Consider the following 6000-nt stretch of genomic DNA (forward strand, 5'->3'; position numbering starts at 1 on the left):
TCATGCCATTCTGTACCACTGTGGTGTATTGTTCAGGCCTTTCTGTCATACAATTAGGAAAGAAAGACATTATCGGTAAGGGAGTCGTTCAATCACAGCCATTAAATGTTTCGGTTTCAGATATTGTCTATAATCGAACCGCTCCAACATTTACCTCGTAACCTCTCAGTACGACCCTGGCGCTTATCAGTAAAGGTATTTTCATAATCAGCATGAAATGTTCTTTAAAAGGATGTAGTTGACGTGTTTGTATTTTACCAACTAAAATAATATAATGCTATTCTACCTCCCATCATTAAAATACTTAATAACAATGGGGACTTTGTAATGAATAATGATATTAATACTATGACACCTGAAGTTATCTTGTTATACTGGTATATGGTCGATAACATCAAGGTTCATCAACGTCACCATCAGATTAGAACTTATCTAAGAGGAGGTAGTCTAAATGTATATGAAGGGTACAATCCAAGATAAATTGGTTAGACAAGAATATATACGATATCGGCATTTGTTTACTCTGTCAATAATGTTGATAAAGTATGTTATTACATAGGATCGGCATGACGAAGTGTTATGATCCACCCGAGATCCTGTCTTACACCAGGGTACGTAGGGTGGGATGGCATGACTAAAACACGAAAACAAGAACCTCGTGAAGACACCATAAAACGGTGGAAACATATGAAAAATACACATAAAACTATGCTGACATTTCTAACATGACATAAATGCAGAGCACAAAAACATCAAAATAAAGATTTGTCAAAAGCCAACATGGTAGTTGGTGAGTAAAAAAGTATCCCAACAAGATATTATACTAGGACGGAACGACACCAACAAGACATCATACTAGGTAGGAACGACATTATCGATAAGATAGTCGTTCTATCACTGACATTAAATGTTGCGGTAACCAATCAACCATACATATTGTTTATAATCGAACCACTCCTACATTTACCTGGTTACCTCTCAGTACGACCCTGGCGCTTATCAGTAAAGGAATTTTCATTACCACCATATAATGTTCTTTAAAAGGATGTAGTTGGTCGGTGACGTGTTTGTATTTCACCAGCTACAATGATATAATGCTATTCTACCTCCCACCAGTAAAATACTTAATAACAATGGATGACTTTGTAATGAATTATTATATTAATACTATGACACCTGCAGTAATCTTGTACCACTGATAAATGGTCGATAACATCGAGGCTCATCTACGTCACCATCAGATTAGAACTTATCTAAGTGGAGGTAGTCAAAATGTAGATGAAGGTACAATCCAAGATAAATTGGTTAGACAGGGATGTATACGATATCGGCATTTGTTTACTCTGTCAATAATGTTGATAAAGTATGTTATAACATAGGATCGGCATAGCGAACTGTACTGATCCACCCGAGATCGTGTCATACACCAGGGTAAGTAGGGTGGGATGGCATAACTAAAACACGAAAACAAGAACCTCGTGAAGACACCATAAAACGGTGGAATTATAAGAAGAATACACATAAATCTAAGCAGACATTTCTAACATGACATAAATGCAGAACGAAAAAAACATAAAAACAACATGAGAGCTTGGAAAAAATTAAATATGGTAGTAAAGGAGTGAAAAAGTATCCCAACAAGATATTTAATTAGGACATGAAGGCCTCGGTAAGATACTATATTAGGAAGGAAAGGCTTGAATAAGATATTATACTAGGTAGGAACGACATTATCGATAAGATGGTCGTTCTATCACTGACATTAAATGTTTCGGTATCCAATAAACCACACATATTGTCTACTATCGAACCGCTCCCACATTTACCTGTTTACCTTTCTGTACGACTCTGGCGCTTATCAGTAAAGGAATTTTCATTGCGACTCATCAACGTCACCATCAGATCAGATCCTATCTATGAGGAGGGAGTCTAAATGTAGTTGAAGGGTACAATCCGAGATAAATGGTTTAGACAGGGATGTATACGAAATCGGCTTGTGTTTACTCTGTCAATAACGATGATAAAGTATGTTATTACATAGGATCGGCATAGCGAACTGTACTGTTCCACCCGAGATCCTGTCTTACATCAGGGTAAGTAGGGTGGAATGGCATAACAAATACACCAAAACAATAACCTCGTGAAGACACCATACAACGGTGGAAATGCATGAACATCACGCATAAAACTAAGCAGATATTACTAACATGAAATCAATGCAGAACGCAAAAAACATGAAAAAACTCCAAAGCTTGGAAAAATCCAACATGGTAGTAAATGAGTTAAAAGGTATCCTAACAAGATATTTCAGCAGGAAAAATGACCTCAATAAGACATACCAAGAAGGCAAGGCATCCACAAGATATCATACTAGGCTAGATCAGTACAGTATCTGTGTCTTCACGAGGTTATTGTTTTCGTGATTTTGTTATGCCATTCCACCCTACTTACCCTGATGTAAGACACGATCTCGGGTGGATCAGTACAGTTCGCCATGCCTATGTAATAACATACTTTATCATCGTAATTGACAGAGTGAACACATTCCGATATCGTATACATCCCTGTCTAACCAATTTATCTTGGATTTTACCCTTCATCTACATTTTGACTACCTCCTCTTAGATAGGTTCTAATCTGATGGTGACGTTGATGAGCCTCGATGTTATCGACCATGTACCAGTAGTACAAGATTACTGCAGGTGTCATAGTATTAATATAATAATTCATTACAAAGTCCTCTATTGTTATTAAGTATTTTACTGGTGTGAGGTAGAATAGGATGATATCATTGTAGTTGGTGAAATACAAACACGTCAACTACATCCTTTTAAAGAACATTTTATGGTGATAATGAAAATTCCATTACTGATAAGCGTCAGGGTCGTACTGAGAGGTTACCAGGTAAATGCAGGAGTGGTTCGATTATAAACAATATGTATGGTTGATTGGATACCGAAACATTTAATGTCAGTGATAGAACGACTACCTTACCAACTTGTTGAGGTCTCGCCTTCCTAGTATTATATCTTGTTGGTGTCTTTCCTCCTAGTATAATATCTTTTTGGTGTCTTTTCCTCCCTAGTATAATATCTTTTTGATGTCTTTCCTCCCTAGTATGATATCTTGTAGATGCCTTTTCCTCCTAGTATAATATCTTTTTGGTGTCTTTCCTCCCTAGTATAATATCTTTTTGGTGTCTTTCCTCCCTAGTATAATATCTTTTTGGTGTCTTTCCTCCCTAGTATAATATCTTTTTGGTGTCTTTCCTCCCTAGTATAATATCTTTTTGGTGTCTTTCCTCGTAGTACAATATCTTGTTGATGTCTTTCCTCCCTAGTATAATATCTTTTTGGTGTCTTTCCTCCTAGTATAATATCTTGTTGATGTCTTTCCTCCCTAGTATAATATCTTGTTGAGGTCTCGCCTTCCTAATATGATATCTTTTTGAAGTCATTCCTTCCTAGTATAATATCTTTTTGGTGTTTTTCTCTACTAGTATAATATCTTGTTGGTGTCTTTCCTTCCTAGTATAATATCTTGTAGATGTCTTTCTCGCCTAGTATAATATCTTGTTGGGATACTTTTTCATTCGTTCACTACCATGTTGGATTTCCCCCAATCTTTGGTGTTTTTTCATGTTTTTTCGTTCTGCATTTACGTCATGTTAGAAATATCTGCTTAGTTTTATGCGTGTTCTTCATGCTTTTCCACCGTTGAATGGTGTCTTCACTAGGTTCCTCATTTCGTGTTTTAGATATGCCATTCCACCCTACTTACCCTGATCTCGGGTGGAACAGTACAGTTCGCCATGCCGATCCTACATAATAGCATACTTTATCATCGTTATTGGCAGAGTAAACATCTCGATATCGTATACATCCCTGTCTAAACCATTTATCATGGATTGTACCCTTCATCTTCATTTTGACTTCCTCCTCTTAGATAGCATCTGATCTGATGGTGACGTTGATGAGTCTCAGTGAAAATTCCTTTACTGATAAGCGCCAGAGTCGTACAGAGAGGTAAACAGGTAAATGTGGGAGCGGTTCGATTATAGACAATATGTGTGGTTGCTTGGATACCGAAACATTTAATGTCAGTGATAGAAAGACAATCCTATCGATAATGTCGTTCCTACCGAGTATAATATCTTGTGGATGTCTTTCCTACTTAGTATAATATCTTGTTGCGGATTTTCTTCCTAGTATAATCGTGTTGGTGTCTTTCCTTCCTAGTATAATATCTTGTTGAGGTCATTTAATCCTACTTTACTATCTTGTTGGAATACTTTTTCCCTCCTTGACTACCATGTTTTGGTGTTTTTTTATGTTTTTCTGCTCTGCATTTATGTCCTGTTAGAAGTGCCTGCTTAGTTTTATCTGTGTCTTCACGATGTTACTATTTTGGTGTATTTGTTATACCATTCCACCCTACTTACCCTGATGTAAGACACGATCTCGGGTGGATCAGTACAATTTGCCATGAAGATCCTATGTAATAACATATAAACACAAGCCGATATCGTATACATCCCTGTCTAACCAATTTGTCTTGGATTTTACCCTTCATCTACATTTTGACTACATCCACTTAGATAAGTTCTAATCTGATGTTGACGTCAATGAGTCTCAATGCTATCGACCATGTACCAGTGGTACAAGATTACTGCAGGTGTCATAGTATTAATATAATAATTCATTACAAAGTCATCCATTGTTATTAAGTATTTTACTGGTGGGAGGTAGAATAGCATTATGTTATTGTAGTTGGTGAAATACAGACACGTCAACTACATCCTTTTAAAGAACATTATATGGTGATAGTGCAAATTCCTTTACTGATAAACGCCAGGGTCGTACTGAGAGGTTACCAGGTAAATGTAGCAGTGGTTCGATTATAAACAATATGTATGGTTGATTGGATACCGAAACATTTAATGTCAGTGATAGAACGACTACCTTACTATCATGTTGAGGTCTCGCCTTCCTAGTATAATATCTTGTTGATGTCTTTCCTCCCTAGTATGATATCTTGTAGGTGTCTTTCCTTCCTAGGTTAATATCTTGTTGGTGTTTTTCACTCCTAGTATAATATCTTGTTGATGTCTTTCTCGCCTGTTATAATATCTTTTTGATGTCTTTCTCTCCTAGTATAATATCTTGTTGACGTCTTTCTCTCCTAGTAAAATATCTTTTTGATGTCTTTCTCTCCCTAGTATAATATCTTGTTGATGTCTTTCTCTCTACGTATGATATCTTGTTGATGTCTTTCCTTTGTAGTATAATATCCTGTAGGTGTCTTTCTTTCCTAGTTAAATATCTTGTTGGTGTCTTTCCTCCCTAGTATAATATCTTGTTGATGTCTTTCATCCCTAGTATAATATCTTGTTGATGTCTTTCTCGCCTAGTATAATATCTTGTTGATGTCTTTCTCGCCTAGTATAATATCGTGTTGGTGTCTTTCTCGCCTAGTATAATATCTTGTTGATGTCTTTCTCGCCTAGTATAATATCTTGTTGATGTCTTTCTCGCCTAGTATAATATCGTGTTGGTGTCTTTCTCGCCTAGTATAATATCTTGTTGATGTCTTTCTTGCCTAGTATAATATCTTGTTGATGTCTTTCTCGCCTAGTATAATATCTTGTTGGGATACTTTTTCATTCGTTCACTACCATGTTGGATTTCCCCCAATCTTTGGTGTTTTTTCATGTTTTTTCGTTCTGCATTTACGTCATGTTAGAAATATCTGCTTAGTTTTATGCGTGTTCTTCATGCATTTCCACCGTTGTATGGTGTCTTCACGAGGTTCTTGTTTTCGTGATTTTGTTATTGCATTCCACCTTACGTACCCTGGTGTAAGACAGGATCTCGGGTGGATCAGTACAGTTCGCCATGAAGATCCTATGTAATAACATACTTTATCATCGTTGTTGACAGAGTAAATACATTCCGATATCGTATACATCCCTGTCTAACCAATTTATCTTGGATTGTACCC

Source organism: Ylistrum balloti, unplaced genomic scaffold (assembly GCF_031769215.1).
Source record: "Ylistrum balloti isolate Yb309-2 unplaced genomic scaffold, AGI_CSIRO_Ybal_v1 Utg370792, whole genome shotgun sequence".
In the NCBI taxonomy this organism is placed as follows: domain Eukaryota; kingdom Metazoa; phylum Mollusca; class Bivalvia; order Pectinida; family Pectinidae; genus Ylistrum; species Ylistrum balloti.